At 37.9% G+C, this 16,997-nt stretch overlaps 1 long non-coding RNA gene across 1 annotated transcript in view; it reads right to left on the minus strand.

The window, feature by feature from the left end:
* LOC108393024 (uncharacterized) overlaps window positions 1-10,688 on the minus strand; it is a 38,851-nt gene extending 28,163 nt beyond the window's left edge. The window contains exon 1 of the long non-coding RNA XR_001852168.3: window positions 10,563-10,688. This is a non-coding gene — a long non-coding RNA (uncharacterized lncRNA). The remainder of the gene's footprint in view (window positions 1-10,562) is intronic.
* Window positions 10,689-16,997: the final 6,309 nt, after the last annotated feature.

Consider the following 16,997-nt stretch of genomic DNA (forward strand, 5'->3'; position numbering starts at 1 on the left):
AGCTAATAGATAATCTTGGCTACTAATGTAACATAAGTAGTTTTTCTTGCTTTAAGATCATGTTGGTGTTAACCCAGTAAGTTTACAACTCTCAATGCTGTTTTTCCACTGGATAACTAAATTGTTAAACTTGGCAGGTCAAATACTTATTAAAACAAAAGTTAATTTTTACCAGTTGTGAAAAATGATGTAAGGGAAAGGAACTGGTTCTCAGGTTTCTTAAAACAACTCAGGTAATACAAAAATAAAAGTGGTACCTTAAACCTACTTGCAGAATTAACATCTATGAATGACAAAAATGACAACAGGGTCTTTAACATGACACAACACCTAAAATAAGGGATTTGGAGAATGCTCAAGTTCAGATAGTTCTTAATGATGTGATTTGTAGGTAAGTCAATTTAACTTAAGAAAATTAATAGTTTTCAGGTATTAATTCTGAGTTGTTTATGATTACTTCCTCCCAAAAGTCTATTAATGTTAGTGGGTTTCTCCCCTCAATCTTTTGCATTTCACATTTTATAAAGTCTTTTATTCCAGCCTTATGAGGAGTATATTACATTGCTTTCAACAAAATTCAGTCGTAGCTATTTAACAAAAGACAATTTTTCTCCCTGCAAAGAAGGTTCCAAGATAAAGATTTTACATCACAGAGAAAATAGAGGAAAATTGAGAGAATCCTTTATTTCCTTTAGTAGCCTGCTATTGATGATGAAAAACAAGGAAACAAATGTAATTGGTAAAACAAACCCCAAAGGAAGTTTCAAGTATCGCAAATAGGGGAATATTCTTAGTCGTAAATGGCTCAATTTCATTTCTAGAACCTAAAGTATGTATTCCTGCCCACTCCCCATCCCAATCTTGCTCCCAATTTCAATACTTCAGCATTATCAAAGTAAACAAGCTATTGTTAGAATAGAAAATCCAGCTAGATTGGAGGCCTGCTGCCACTTCCCTCTCTTCCCAGCACAATTCGGTGCCAATAGCTTTTGGAAGCAGGAAGAAAGAAAGGTCTGCTACTGTGCTGTGTGGAAGTAAAGGGGCAGAGGGGCATCCCTTCAATCTCTGGCTCTGGTGCTCTCGCACTCTCGCATCTCCAGAGAAAAGAGATGCTCTTCATTCACAAAACAAAACAAGAAAATCTCTATAATTATTTTTGGCTCAGCTCCATTGAAATTCATTCTCCTGGAAGCATCTCTGTTTTAGATTAAAAGAAAGCATAGAATATTCATTCTCTGCTCTTTCTTTCTCACTCACTACCCCTGTATGCCACCCACACCCAACCACTGCTGCCCACAACCCTCCATTTTTCACTTGCTCTCTTATTTCTCAGTCTTCTGCTCTCTGCCTGTGCCTGTGGTTGTATTTTCTCAATCATACCAAAGTTAGGCCTCAGAGATTGTTAACATCAGTGCTTAGAAGTGCCTACCCAAGGTCTCCATGTTCAATGTCACTTGTTTAAGTTTCATACCCACTTCCAACTGGGAAATTTCCCCAATCCTATGTCACTGATTGTATCTTATGATTGTCGATTTCTGATCTGATGTTTCAAACCGAAAAATAGATGACTTGTAGTCCTATCCTGTTCAGTAAAATTGGGAATAAAATTTACTTTCTCTTTCTTCTAGGGTTCTCTTCTATATACAATCTTCAAAAGATGGATAAAAATCACTGTCCTTGGTAGGTGATAGTTATTAAATTCCAGGGATACAGTATGAAAAATTATTATTTAAAAAATATAAATCCCATTAGTTAGTCATTAACAAAATTTAGTGCATGAAACCAGAATATAATGATTTAAAAGTGCTTTTTTTTCTATCACCAACTTCACCTTTGATTTTTTTTTTCCTTAAAGGCAAAAGCTTCTACCATTTTCCTTTTTGTTAAAGGAAAGAAATGTCAGCAAATGGAATTTAGAATTCCTGCTCCAGATATTTTGTGTGTACATATTAATAAAAGTTATGTGATATGAAACATGGGATTCTCTTTACTAAATGGCAGATTCACTTGAGCTTCTACTACAAGGCAAGAATTTTATTTATAATGATGTACATTTTGTGGAATTCCAATTTCTTACACCTTTCAGTTCTTTGTGATTGTAGACAGAGTTGCTGATAAGCCTTTTGTGGAAAGAGATAAATCTGATACCTACTTTCATTAGTATTAATGTGTCTTTCTATTTCTTTCTTTCTAATTGAAATAATTAATTTGTACTTATTTCAAATTCTTGGTTGTTAGCACAGGCACCCAACCTTAGTACCTAAACCCATGTAGTGTACATCCTGTTTAGGGTGCATTACTGCTTCTTTGAACAATGACTGTTTTGTATGGATACATTAATCAATATAAGTAAGTCTTAGCCTTCCTGCACTATCTTGACAAACAAAACAAAATTCTGACAGTTGCCCATAAGTGAAATATCTCTGGGATTTCCTATCTATAGGAATAACACTAAATAACATTAAAGCAACCTTGTAATACATGTGAGCATGTATTTAAAAGAGTTTGTGAATCTATTTCTAAGACCTCACAAGAACCCTGATTACTGAACTCTATTTAATTTACCAAATAAAAAGAGGGAAAGAAAAAAAAAGAAGGAAAACCACACACATTGCCATTAGTTACACTGTAAACATTTAATAAATATTCTTTCTTTCTATCCTTTGCCCTTTTCAAAAGGAAAGGTGGTAATTTGCATGTACTGTGCCTCTTTCTTTTCATTGTTTTATTTCTTTTCTTTCTGGCTTTCTTTTACTTCTATAGCAAAGAGGTGGACAAGTTTGAGAAGATAGAAATGTTTACCTAGTGCATTTTTTTCCATATGAAAAAACAGCCTAGGCACCTTCTAATTTATCAGCTTGGTTAAACCACTGTTTCTGGAGGCTGCATTTTAATCACAAAATATTGTAAAGGGAATGCAGTAGGAATACACAACCCTTGATTCTTAGCCAAATGAGAGGAAGTTTAATAGCAATGTATGGTTGCAGGAATGGTTGTTTGGGATCCATATGCATGCTCAACTCACACATTCAGGCAGTGCAATAAAGCAGGGAAAAAGCAGCTGATACACAAAAGGGACCGTCTAGACAGTACCCCATCAGTCTGGCTAAATTTGGTGCTGGCTTTCCCAGTGGGACTGTAATATAATTGTTCTGGTGTCTGCGTTCATTCCCCCTGTCAAACACCATTCCCCATATACATCCTTCTCCCCCCAACCCTTATTCTTCCATAAATGTGAAGCTCAAATTGTGCCATGCTAGAAAGGGTGTCAGATGACCCAACCCCAAGGAAACATTGTAATTCAGCAACATCACATTGTTTAATTCCTTAAAAAAAAAATATCCATTACTTCCTAACTCCAAATAGAATTAATTTCAGTCAAATCTTAGTAATTTACAATAGAACATGGAAGAAGTTAAATGCAAATACAAATAACTTTGAAATATTGAGCACTTTAGATGAAAGCAAATAAGTCTTTTACCTCTTCATATTTATTAACCTCTGTTAGAAAATTTAACAGAAATCAGACATGTGAAAGTGTAATGATGGACATGGATCATAAATTCTAATGAAGAAAAGGCTAATGAAAAAAAATGTTAAGCAAAAGCACTGAAAAAAATGCAAATCATGTATTTTGTCTTTCTTGGATTTAGAAACCATATTTTTTTTCTCTCTAAACATCTTTTGAAAGTTAAACTTCTGTTAATTTATATATGAATGATTTCGTATTTTTCACTTCTTAAGAGAGAAACCAGAAATATTTATTCACTGATTTGTAGTAACTATCAACTAATATTTTTTAAATATTCTGGTTTAACATATCAAGAAAATGAAAATCTCTACTTACAGAATGGAAGAAACTAAAAAGCTCATCATTAAAGTGAATAATGCACAGATTATTGTCAAAAACAGTTATAATCTAAAAACTTCCACAACACTGAATTTGGCTGTCAGATTCCTTGTTTTTTTTTTTTAAGGAAAATGCAGATTTTAGGATTGCCATATAATGTAATAGCCAGATACACTTATTTTATTTTCTGTTCCAAAGTGTCTCCTCGGGGCACTGTTTAGATATTAAAACTGACAGGAAACCTTTTTTGTAAATCTTTTTGTTCTTAACTCCAAAAAAAAATTATCTTGGGAAAGAGGTTAAGTTTTTTGTTTTGTTTTGTTTTACTAATTTTGGTGTACATTTGTACTTCTTATTTTGGAGGTTAATAATCCTCTCCCTGATCCTCTAAACAGAATTTGTCTCCCATCTCTCAGCAGTTTTGAGATGCTAGATAGATTAGTATCCCCAGTGAGTGAAGAAAGTCTCCCCACCCCCATCAGGGACCACTCTAACTAGAGCAAATTCAAAGAAAATACTTCAGGCAGTAGATCCTGGCTTTATCCAGCTTCCGGAGGCTGAGAGACAAGCACACCAGCCAAGTCAGGGCACGCGAGAAATGGCTGTTCCAGGAAGAAGCTTGAAGCAGGGCCTCAACTCGCACAAAGACAGAGCACAATTGCAAGGAAAATCGCCACCAAAGCGATCAGGAAATATTCAGATACTTTCAGAGCTATCTTAAAATTCTCACGTGGAAACATGGAAATGAAAGTTACAGTGACAGATGTCTTGAAATTCTCATGTAGAAAAATAAGAGTAGGAGATTGTATCCTTCCTTTTTTTATTTTAAAAATTGATAATTTCATATTTTTCTTTGTATGGAATTGCTCTTCTGACTTTGCACAGGGGTATGAGATTAAAAAAGACAATGTAATATTTGCATAGCATCTGCCTGAAGTTGAGTGGTTTGCTTGTGATTGTGTTTTATTCACTTTATTTTTTTACAAGATGCAGCAGTAGAAAGTGAAAGACAGACACACTATATAAGCTTCTCTAAGATGAAACCGAGTAGCAAAATCTGAGTTTTATACTTGATTTTGAAACTATTGAATAATATCCTATGAGACCTCTTAGGTCTTAACTGGATTAAATTGAATATATTTGTGCTCTGGCTCTTTTCAGCTCACTAATGTGCATGGGAATTGATAGTGTGCAAGGGAGCTGGTGAGAGCAAGTGTATGTAACACTGCGAAAGGCTGAGGGTGGCTGTGTGGAGTGTGCAGGACTCTGTGGGCTGCCTCCAAAGAGGGAGAGACATGAAAATCAGCCGGCCTTGGGGTGTGCTGCACTTTGTCAGGAGCCAGGAGGGAAGCCTAGTTGGAAGATGAGGAGGGAGGAGAAAGGAGGCGGTGAAGGGAGGGTGGAGAAGGGGGTGTGGCATGTGTGTATGTGGAAGGGGGGCAGTGTTGGCTCTGAGGTTTCAGTTATGGCTCAGCCTTGGGTTTTGTTTTGTCGATTCCTGGCATAAACAGGCTGGAATTTCAGGTTCAGGTTGGAGTGGATGCAAAGAGGTCGACGTTGGAGTTTCTTTCTCTGGCCCTTCACTATGGTTGCTGCTCAGAACGTTGCTGCTGCTACAGAGGGGGAGTTGGGGGGAGCAGCAAGGGATGGGGGTCTGTCTGCAGCTGCCCCTCTCACACTTGAATAAAAGAACTTTTTTTCAGGGGTAGGGAATCTGTGAATACCTTTCCCAATAAGAGATGAGGCATATTGAAAACTATATTAAATTACCCTGATTAACAATTTAGCCACGAACAGGGGAGCTTTGGGAGATCTCTATAGGCAGAACTGGGGGCTATTCATGCCAGCAGCTAAGAGGTCGAAAGGTTTCTGAAGTTCACAGGCTCAGAGCCTTTGTTATGCTAACAGACAATCTCAAATCAGCTGCCTAGTGGAGTGTGAAATATAAATGATTCCTTGAGAACTTCCAATAAGTTGTCACTCCTGCTCTCCAAATACCAGGACAGGCTGCTAATTTCTAGCAGGCCCTTTTGCAACATCGCTAGCCCTAAATGAATGCCTTTGTAGTTCAAATAATCTTTTCAAGGGAGCTGTCCTATCATCATAGTCCAAATGCATCTTGGTTTTGACTATTAAACGAAAATCAGGCCTCAGCTGTGCTTGACTTTTTCAAGCTGCCCGATGTTTGGGAAGGGTGGTGGCAACTCTCAGGCACAACAAGTTAGCACCCACTGCAGGAGGGCCAGGGCATTAATAACAGCCTGAGGCCCCAGGAGCTACCCCAATTGTCACCCCCACTCTCTACCAGGAACAATGCTCCGCGAGAGATTTACGTGGCTTCCCTCAGGCTGGACTACCTTCCTCTTTCAGCTACACCAACATCCTTCTGATTTATGTCCAAAAGGACAGCCAGCTGACCTGCTAGCATCTGACTGGTCACTTCGAAGCATCAACTCTGGAGATGGATGTATTCATTCTTCGGAGCAGGCGAGGCCAAGGGGAAGAGGGCAAGGTGTGTGTCCAGGCCGGGCCCCTAGTATCAGGTGCCGGTGTATATTATTTTATCATTTTCCCATAAGAAGGATATGAACATGGCTTATGATCTTGGGTATGACCTTTGAGCTTGTCCAGATGGGTCACAAAGGGGCTTGGCTCTCTAAGTCTGAAATACAAAGCTTTTTAAATAAGGAAAACTACTCCCCACTCCAAAACCCTGACAAGTTGAGGGGAGCAAGAATGAGAATCTATCTGGGAGAGTGTGCCCAAATTAAACATTTCAGTAAGAAAGGACAAAGCTAATTTATACAAGTAAAGAAAACATGCAAAAGAGAGGACAGAGGCCAACGGAAATTAGAAATCCAACTGTATCAGTCTTTACAAAGGAAGGGATAAAACCTTAATAGTAATAACTTGGGGCCTAAAGATGTTAATATTTCTGACTCCATATCCTCACCTTCTTTGCACAAATAAAAAAAGGTCCATGATATCACAGAAGTCTCTGGTTTTTCCAAACAGAGCAGGCTGGGTTTTGGGCAGGGAATGGGAAAAAATCAAATGTACTATATTTCTTAATATATCCTTAGGATAAGTTTATAAACATACAAAAACAATGTATTTTAATAAACCCTTAGGTAACTTTACAAAGCTTGATGTTGCACCTATGCAGAAAAACCAAGGGCTTCCATATCCCCTCATCTTCCTCCTCTAACTACAGTTTTGAAATATTACATAAAAAATGTTTGGGGGAGCTCATTTTGATTGCTATAGAAACTGTTTATGTACCCACTTTTTTTTCCTGCCTGAAGTATACTGAGACTTACAACTATATATTAAAATACTAAATATAAATAAGAGTGGTGGTGTAACTTATACCAGTTTTGAAATCTGGCTTACATGTTTACATCTTGTTTTTTAAAAGCCAGGATACCAAGTATGATTGTAACAGGCTCTGGGATTCACCTGACAGAATTTGGCCATCAGAACAGGAGACTGCCTAGGAATCAGGTCATTATTTGTCTTTCAAATACTTATTTGTTTCACTCGGTAAAACAATCTGCAAATAACGTAGATGAGAAAAATTAGTTCAGATTACTGACGTTAAAGGAGTAAAAGTTTGTGGTTTCTTCTACCAAATACCAGAATCAGAAGATCATTTGTTATTGGTCCCCTCACACTCTTTTCAGAGGGACCTGGTTATTCTTATTTCAGAGATAGCAGAATGATTGGCTTCAGATGCACTTCCAATTACACAAAAAAGAAGGCAACACTGATAACTAAAAGTTTGGAGGATGTGACACAACTTGCTTAAATTTAACTTTTCCTTGTTTTTCTGTTCTGAAAATTTTAATTAACATTAAACTGTAAGTATCTACATATTATTGACACACGCTGGATATTCAAAGGAGAAACACCTTCCCTGTGCTTCCAAATACTCATTTTACCACTTCCAAGTGTCCTCTCTCTTTCCTGTCTTTAACACATCAAAACAGGGAAGAAAGCGCTTTTGTGTTATAACTACAGAGAAAACATTTGAGAATGTGTCAATGCTGTGAATACCAGCACCAGTCTGGGGGGTGGTTTGTTTTTCCCCCTGCCGTGGTTATTTCTTTTCTCTTTGCCTTTTCAGTCTTTAAACTCTGTGCACTTTGAGAAAAGCAATGGTTGAAATGAAAAGTTAAGACAAATTGCATTAAATCTGGGTGTTGCCAGAATATGAGCATGATGAAAGCAGTGTTGGGACATTATGGAGCCAGAGGAGTTCTCCCCACACAGAAAATTAGAATGAAATAAAATAAAAAAGATAAAAGCTGGTCTTTTTTTTTTTATATATACTTTTTCTTAAATACGTAAGATCTAAGAGAAAGGGAATTCCTGTTTCAAAAAAGCAAGTTTCCAGGGTTGCCATTTCTCCATAGTGGGGTGTGTGAATGCGTGTGTTTGTGTGTGTGCGTGTGAGTGTGTGGGGAGAAAGGAAAGAATGGGGGATGAGGAAGGGCAGATAACTTCACTGACATATTAATTCTTTAGATAGCAGTAAATGAATGGTCCAAATAGACATTTGTTTCCCTTAATAGGTTTTGTACAGGTCTCTTACAAGCTGTGGCATATGCTTCATTTATATGTATATTTATTTAGAAGGAAGGAGAATAATAGGTGTAGTTTGTCTACAGTTGCAGTTATTTTTTAAAGCCCAAAGAGGTTACAACTAATTTCTACTGCAAACATGGATACAAAGGTCTCTGCATATGCCTCCTGCATTACGTCAAAGGCCAATTAAAAATAAAGATAATATTCTAACTCTCCAGCCTTAAGAGAAGAAAGAAGGAGACTAAAAGGCAAAATGACTCCAAGATGGCTGCCTCTTCCTTCTTTCCCTCCTTACTGCCTGTTTTCCACATAGAAATTAATGTAATATTTTGTTTAGAAATCACACTGTAGGTCATTTGCAAATGAGGCAGCCTCTGAGGCACAGATATCTGCCTAGAATACTCTCATGATGCCATCGAGGTTTGGAGAGAGATTAAAATGCAAACATTCAAATGTATTTAGATTTCTACATAGTGACTGAACTCACACACATACACACTTGAATGTGTGAACCACACACAGCTGCAAATGGAATATAAGGCCAAAATCCTTCTGAATTCTTAGGACAGAAGGGCAAAGGAAAGTTCTAGGTCACCACCTTCCTCCCCAAAGATTGGAAAATGCCCTGTTCATGGTCAGGATTCAGTTTTTAAAAAAGATGTATCTTACTGATGACTCATTAGGCAGATTTCTCAAATCTGGGGAGGCCAGATTTCCATAAATTATCTAATTCATCTCATGCTGGTGCAAAATGCAAAGTTAAAATTGTTTTTGTATTTTTTGCATTATTTAAAAAAAAGAGAGAATACTAAGCTAACTATTTTCCTGACTAACATGTTAAAGGATTAAGATCACTAGTAATTATGGCTCTTACCTATAATAAATAAATATTCTCAATCATAAAATCCCACTCATAAAGTTAAACTAAAATAATGTTGAGAATAAATAAAAGTATATTTGGGGCTTTATAACAGATTTATAGCAGGTTACTGTCTAGACTGGAGTGCCCTAGGTATAGAACAAAGCAAGTGGTTTAGTTCCTATAGGAAATATATTAAAAAGAAAAAAAAAAAACACAACCCTTTATCTAAAAGCCATCAGGGACAAGCACTCAATACAAGTTAACAAGCAGGAACTGATAAGATAACATTTATATGAGGTCAGAAGTCAAATGCCAGTCAAAGGCTTTTAACCTCTTGGGTCATAAACAGGAATAGTTAAAAGTGAGAGGTAGTTATTTATCGGATTTTAAGGGTACCTGATCATTGCCAGAGAATCACCGATGATAAGACTAATTAGGATTTATAGGAAAAGAACTTTGCAGCTGTTCAAAGAAAATTAACCTACAAACCCATAATTCTTCAATTGATAGGAAGAAAAACAAACAAAAAACACTCCGCTTTTTTGGGGGAAAATTAATCTAGCAATTTAAGCAGATCTAGTAACAAAATCTCTAAGAAACAATAATTTATAGCTAATGTACACATTAATATATGATAAATGATAGCCCTGTAAATTCTGTATGAACAATTTAACAACAAAAATAAGCATTATATTATTTCCAATTTTTGTTCTTTTTCTTTTACTCCTCAGACCTACTACATTAGAGAGAATATAACTCTGACATCACTATAGTTCTTGCCCACAGAATGCCATCATTTATAAATTAAAAAATATATATATGTATTCTAATAGCAATTATTTTAAAACATCAGAATATCACAAGTGCTTAAATTTTCATCTTAATCTAACCTGAGAAATAGATGTCTCTTCCTTTATTTGCTGTCAGACTATTTTCCTTTGTTTTGATTTTTGTCCTTTTTGTCTTTTTTAAAAAGGTTTACATTCCAAACTCCCAAATAGTTCCTGATCCCAGAGTCTGTGCTGGCTTATATTTTCAAAGCATACCACCCCCCTTTTTTCTCTTTTGCAGTAAAAGAAAGCAGATCTAGATATTTCTTTCTAGAGAGAGATAGAGGGATTGTTATCAGGCCTGCTAAGGCCCACTGTTTCTTTAAACAGAGTCCACAATACACTAGGCGAACATTGTGGATTTAAAATGCTTTTAAATATTTATCACAAGTATTTTATCATCATATTCAAATGACACCTGGAGTGCACTCACCTTTATTGACAATCTCTGTTCTGAAAGTCCATTTGCTTCCTTAAAGCCCCCCAAGCAGAACAAGGACTACCCGTTTTCATTCAGTTAATGTTTAGTAAAAAACCAAGCAACCTTAATCAGCATGCTGATTGCATCGTCAACTAACAAATAATTTACTACTCTGAGCATTGCATTCCATTAAAAGCTCATTAAATTTTCTGTTCTCCAATGGGAGGTTTAGCTTTTGAACTGCATGCTTTTGCTTCGAATGATCATTTATTCAATTTTTGCAAAATGTTGTGGTAATTTTTTTTCCTAAAGTATAGGTGAGCATTTCAATACCTATAGACTGCAGAAATATGGAAACACAGCCCAGCATTTGGGAATGTTCCATTTGCTTTATAAACTCTGTGTAATAAAAATTCAACATAATCTCTTGAACTTTTAGGAAATCCTGAAATCACTGAATGTATCTGTTGTCATGCGTGACCCAGACACAGCCTCAGAAATATTAATACATATGCTAAACATCAAATTCCCTTTTTAAAGCTCAAATTTTCCTTTCCACATATTAGAGCTTTTGTTATTTCTAGTATTTTAATCCTCGTAAAAAGCTGTTTTCTACCATTTCAAAAAGGAGCATGACACCACAAAGCCCTTACCATATTTGACACCAAACTTAACTACCTCGAGTGTGTGTGTTTTGGGGGGATGGCTAGGTATAAAAAATACCCACATTTTCTGGGGCTTACACATTTTTTTGACAAACTCATTTTTTTGTCAGTACCCTGAATTATTTTCATGCCCAGACTTGTCTGGGAAAGAGTATATTTACTATTTTTAATTTAGAGAAATGAAGGAAAATATCGGCCCCCAGATTAACATGCATCTTTGGATTGCTAATTGTGCTCATTACAAATTTGGGTCATTTTGCATGAGTGACTCTAATGTAGGGCTGAGATCACCGTGCAGCGCAGTAGATTCCTGCTTCCCCGCGCTAATCCTGAGCTCAGTGATTGCGTCAGGTGGAGGTCTGTGTGCTCTAGCAGCTGGCTCATCCTCATCAATGCAAATAAGGCAACTCCTACAATCAGAGCCTCGCGAGTGGGAGGCCTGATTGCTGAGGGCAGGCTAAAGCACAACACAGACTCTCACTTTCAAATCACGCTAAGTGACAAGACAACTGCAATGTCCCTCCAGTTCAAAATCAACCTTTTGAAAACAAAACAAGAAGAGGATGGCTGCAAAGAAGAGGAAAACCCCAGTGTTTGGGAAATGGTCTTGTTTAGATGGGCTTTATTTAGATACAGAGATAATGTAAAGTGCATTTCAACAACTAATTCTTTAGCTCCTATTCTGTGCAAGATACTTTGTTTTAAGGGCTGCAGAGGATGCAAAAGTGAGGGAGATAGAGTCCCTGTCTTCAAGGAACCCTACCATTTGCAGAAAATTGCAAAGATTAGGATAAAAACAGAATTATTATTAAGGCACAGTCACCAAAATCTCAAGTGAATACCATAAAACATATTGCCATGGAAACTATTTAGAGATGGCATTATGGCTCAGATGTCAAAAGCAAGACTCTGGAAGCTTTGGGTTCAAATCCCAGTTTTGCCACTAACTTGCTCATGACAAGTCAGTGGCAAAACTAGAATGCCAGCTTTCCACAACCTTAATGTCACCCTCTGCAAAGTGGTGGTGACACAAGTACCCACCACCCAGGGATCTAAGAAGAAAGAGGTGAGGTTATAGACTTGCCACTGTGCTTGGCACATAGTAAATGCTCAGTAATGTCAGCGGTGGTTATCATTTTTCCTCCTTAACATACAAAGAAGCAGGGAGGAGGTGTCCAGAAATAACAATGTGCCACAGTTTGAAAGGCATTTATTTGATCTGTCTCTAAATTCCCATTTTACATGTAGCACTTACCCCGTGGAAGTGAAAATACTGTGAATGTGAAAAAGCCCCGCATCTCTCACTGGTGTCTGGACAGCCCTGGCAACTCGGAACATGAAGGAGAGAACAAGAAATCCCTGTGCTTTTCCTTTTCTTCTTTTCCAAACCTGTGTGCAGACTTCCCCTGCATTTCAGCCCCACCCTCTTTATTTTACTGCCTAATCTATAAAGGAGGATTAACAGTAGCATGCTGCTTTGGCATAGAGCAGATTCTGGGTGAGGACCTGTAGGTAGAGTTTAATGAATACAATTTCCTAGGACTCTGAGTGCATATTTTTAGCTACATGCTGGGCTCCAGCATAGGCTCTTGAGACAGAAGAACAGACCCTTTGATCAGACTTGGGTGTTGCTCCAAAAAGAACCTTTTTCAGAAAGTAGTTGGCGGAAAAGTGTCCTCTGTTTCCCTTATTCCTAATTTGCCTTCTATAGATTCAGATGTCGGTTAACTGGTCCCAATAAGTCGCATTGCAACATTGAGGTACACCATTGTGGGAAGTAAACCTACTTCTGAGCAGGAACAGATCTGCTTTCTCACTGAAAGCTGGTGCTCAAGGGTGTGGTTGCCATCCTTCCCCCTTGGAGAGTAAACTAGAGGTAGTTAACCTTCCTGGGGGAGGCCTGGCCTAGACAACGTCATAGACACCATATCCCCCCTGGAGTTACCAAACAAAAAAACTGCTTCCTGTGCCAAACACAAAGAATGGTCTGGAGTTGGATATTAGCAAACAGCAAACCACATAAAGAAAAAGGGAGGGAAGGAGGGTGAAAGGAAGAAAAGGAGAATGACCGGAAGGATGGAAGAAAAGAAGGAAAATCACACTAAAAGAAAGCATAAAACAAAATCTCTTCTCTGTTTTAGTTTGGCAAGGAGAGGGCAGCCATCCAGTCTTGTCTTGGTTTTAGCCAGTCAGTGCCATGACAAGGATGGGGAGGTGGAGAAGGCATTTGGACGTAATGCCCAGCAGAGCAAGGATGAGGCACCAGGGCTTGTGGAAACAGGTGAGACTTTAAGACCTGGGCATTGGGAGAGTGTGAGCAAGATGGTGAGTGATTTGATCTTTTACATTCCTGCTCAGGATGCTCTTCTTCTCTTTTTAATAGGATTAACAGATATTTTCCTAAGCAGAAATCAAAATGTGTCAAATCATCTGAGACAGTCAATTTGTTCACAATGCCCACATTCTTGCAGTACGGATGCAGCACTATTCAAAAACAGTTTCATTTCAAGAGATACAATGCAGCAGAGAGGTAAACATTTATCTTCATAATCTTACACTCCTTTCAGACTGTTTAATTTTTCCAGTGATTTTCCCCTCCTCTTTCACTCCACCCCCAAGCTCAGCTTCAAAACATTTAGTACAAAAAAGACATGACTTCCCCAGAGGATTCAGGTCTCAGTGATCCTGATGATGCAACGTGTGCTCTCCATTATTCCTGGAGCTCCCTGGATATATTCCTGCATCCTGCCTCACAGCATCCATTGCCCCCAGGTTTGCATCACTTAACAAATCCTCCTCGAACACCTGCAGAGGTTTCCACCACCTCCTCTTCCCACCTCATCCCAAGTTATCAGGACTCTTTCTCCTGTCTCACCCCACCCTACCCAACCCCCACGCTTTTGTTTTTTTACTGTTATTATTGCTATTATCATTCTGTGCACTAGTACAGCCCTCTGCGGCTTCTCCTTAGGGAGGCATTAAGTTGCCTTCCTTTGTGCTACCTTAAAACTGCTTGTCCTTCTCCAGCTCCCTTGGAGCACAAGGACCAGTGTCATCTTTGGAACAATAAATGAAAGTAGTTAGAGTGGGATTCCAACTTCACATTGTTGGCATTCCTGGAAACTCATGCATTTTCATTCCCCCCTCCTCCCTACTTCTCATTGAGACCCCATAAGATAGCAGCAATTAGAAGCTCTGAAATGAATAGGAACAATAGCTACTGGTATGTTTTATTCTTAAGATTTGAATGGTAGACATTTAGCAAGCAGAATACGTCTCACTTTTTTTTCCTTTTGCTTACCATTTGTATATTCAGTATACATGTATAGATAGCATTTTTAAAGTGGATTTCCTGCCAATATTTTCTGTAATAACATATTTTCCATTGATATATTTTAGTGTCTATTTAACCAAAATGCTCTATGTGATCATGGTGTCAGAATACAGTGAAATGGCCCATTCTCCCTAGAAAAGCCCTCTGTCTCCACCATTTTCCTTTCCCACCTGTTAAAAGCCTGCTCATTCTGCAGGACCCAGCTCACACTATACCTCCTCCAGAAAATTGTCCCAGATCCTCTCAGGAGGATTCTCCTCCCTCCCTCATGGCTCCTACTGTGGGTGTTTTTACCTCTGCTTTGACTGGAGCCTACTCTGTAATCCAGCTATTGTTGATGTCTGTCTGCACAGCTAGACTATGAGGCCAGGAGGAAAAGAACTTCTGGCCTCCTTTCTGGACTCTGCCACTCCTAGGAGAGTGCCTGGCACAGTAGAAGAGCTCTGTTACCTGAAGATAAAGTGTAGACGACCACCCAGCCTTCTGAGCCTGAGAAAAGCATGCCAGTTCCAGTTTGGGGTCCCTCTGGATTAGGGACATCAAGCCACTCCTGACCCACTTCTCCCACCCCACTTCCACTTGTATTTGACAATGATGTTGAGACTCCCTCCATTAGAATTTTTAATATTTTTTTCATCTAAATGTTCATCTTTAGAAATATGTAACTAGATGGCTTGTGAAGTGAGAGAATTAAAAAGCGCTATCTTCTATCTGAATGAATAAATCATTTATATTAGCTCCCCTGTTTATAAGCTGATCTGGAACTGGCAACAAATGCCAAGGCATCAGTACTCTTTGACATGGTGTATTTATTCATTTATTTATTTTTTAAGCGCTCTGACAGGTTGTTTACTGTAAGTCAAATGTCAGTTAGCACTGGCCCCATCAGGAGCTGCTGTGCTACATGTGCTTGTATTTAGCCTTTGAGTCATCCTGATTATTTTGGCTTTTATTCGCACAAGATAGTTACCTAAAAAGAGTCATACCATCCCCCCCACCCCCACACTCCTACTTAGAATTTTAACATTTTCTTAAAACCATACCTTGTTGGCAACCCCATCATTTCAGTATTGCATTTTTTTCTCCTGATAAGGTAAATGACACTTTAGCCTTAGTTAATGTAAAACAGGAAGGTGTTAATCTCATTTTCAACATGTCAGCTCTTCCAGGTAGGGTATTAATATGCAAGATCCCCTGCTGGCAGACTCAACAGAATCTTTCTGGCTGTGAAGTGAAGTCCAAACCTGGTAATTTTTGCTTTCCTTTATTGTGTGTGCTCAGGTCTGTTTCATTCATGGAAAAGGATACATCAGTAGCTAAATGCATGTAAAGAAACAAAGGGACGTTTGCAAACTATCAACTTAACTCTGTACTCAGACACTATGATAGGTTTGTTTTAAAATATTCACACAGTACAAACATTTGGGTATATTTGATGATAAATAGCAACTAGGTAAGGCGTATTTAAAAGATGTCTGAGATCTATAATTTTGCATCAGAGAACTCCAGTCCAATGTCACCATTTGCTTTAATTTGCTTTCTGTAAAACCATAATTATAAAGAATTAAACAAGGAAAAGTATAGACTATGTTGCAGGAGATGTCACAGAATTCCATATCCCACAAGAAAAATTTATATTCTTGAGTAAAATGGTAACTGAGATTTTTATTTTTCTCTTTTCTTCAGGGTGTAGAGACGAAGGTAAACAAGGTTTTTGTTAGTATTTAACTGGTATAGACAGTGTCAAGAAAATATGTTTCCTACAAAAATTGTTAGGAGTCTTTGGGATTTATCCTACTTCCTCTATTCTTAACAAACTCTAATGGCAGTTTTTAAGGACAGTTTCAAAAAAGGTCAGAGAGAGCAAAAAACAAATCAGTAACTATAATGAACATAAAAGAATATTAAAATTAAGCCTTCTTATTTGTAAATATGATTAATAGGTGTTTTTTTAAATGTCACATGGTTCTAATTTAAGAAAGAATCAGAATTGGCATTTTAATCTCACATAGGAATGGGATTTTATGTGGTTTTAAAAAATTGTAGATAAATAGATTGTAGATATTAATGAGCTATATCAATTTCATTTGAACTAAAAATATGAGAGAAGCAGAAGAAATAAAGTGGAATTCCAGAATACGCAAATAAGATTTATGGGGGTGGCAAATAGGAGCTGTGGCTGTGGAAACATGAAAAAGCAGACGACCCAGCAAGGTTTCTATTGGATTGAGGGGAGGTTTGTGAGGAGAAATGATAACACTTGAGAGGTCAATTTCTGCACATGTCTTCCCATTGGCAAGCCACATGTTCCTGTTTCATGGCTGCTGCAAGTATTATTATCCCACTTTCCAGATAAAGAAAAACAGATGTAGAGAAACGGACACTCTTCCACGTCATGGAGGTAGTATGTGCAAGTCGCAGACTGTGATTTGCCTTCGCTTTTTTTTT

Source organism: Manis javanica, chromosome 1, assembly GCF_040802235.1.
Source record: "Manis javanica isolate MJ-LG chromosome 1, MJ_LKY, whole genome shotgun sequence".
NCBI lineage: Eukaryota > Metazoa > Chordata > Mammalia > Pholidota > Manidae > Manis > Manis javanica.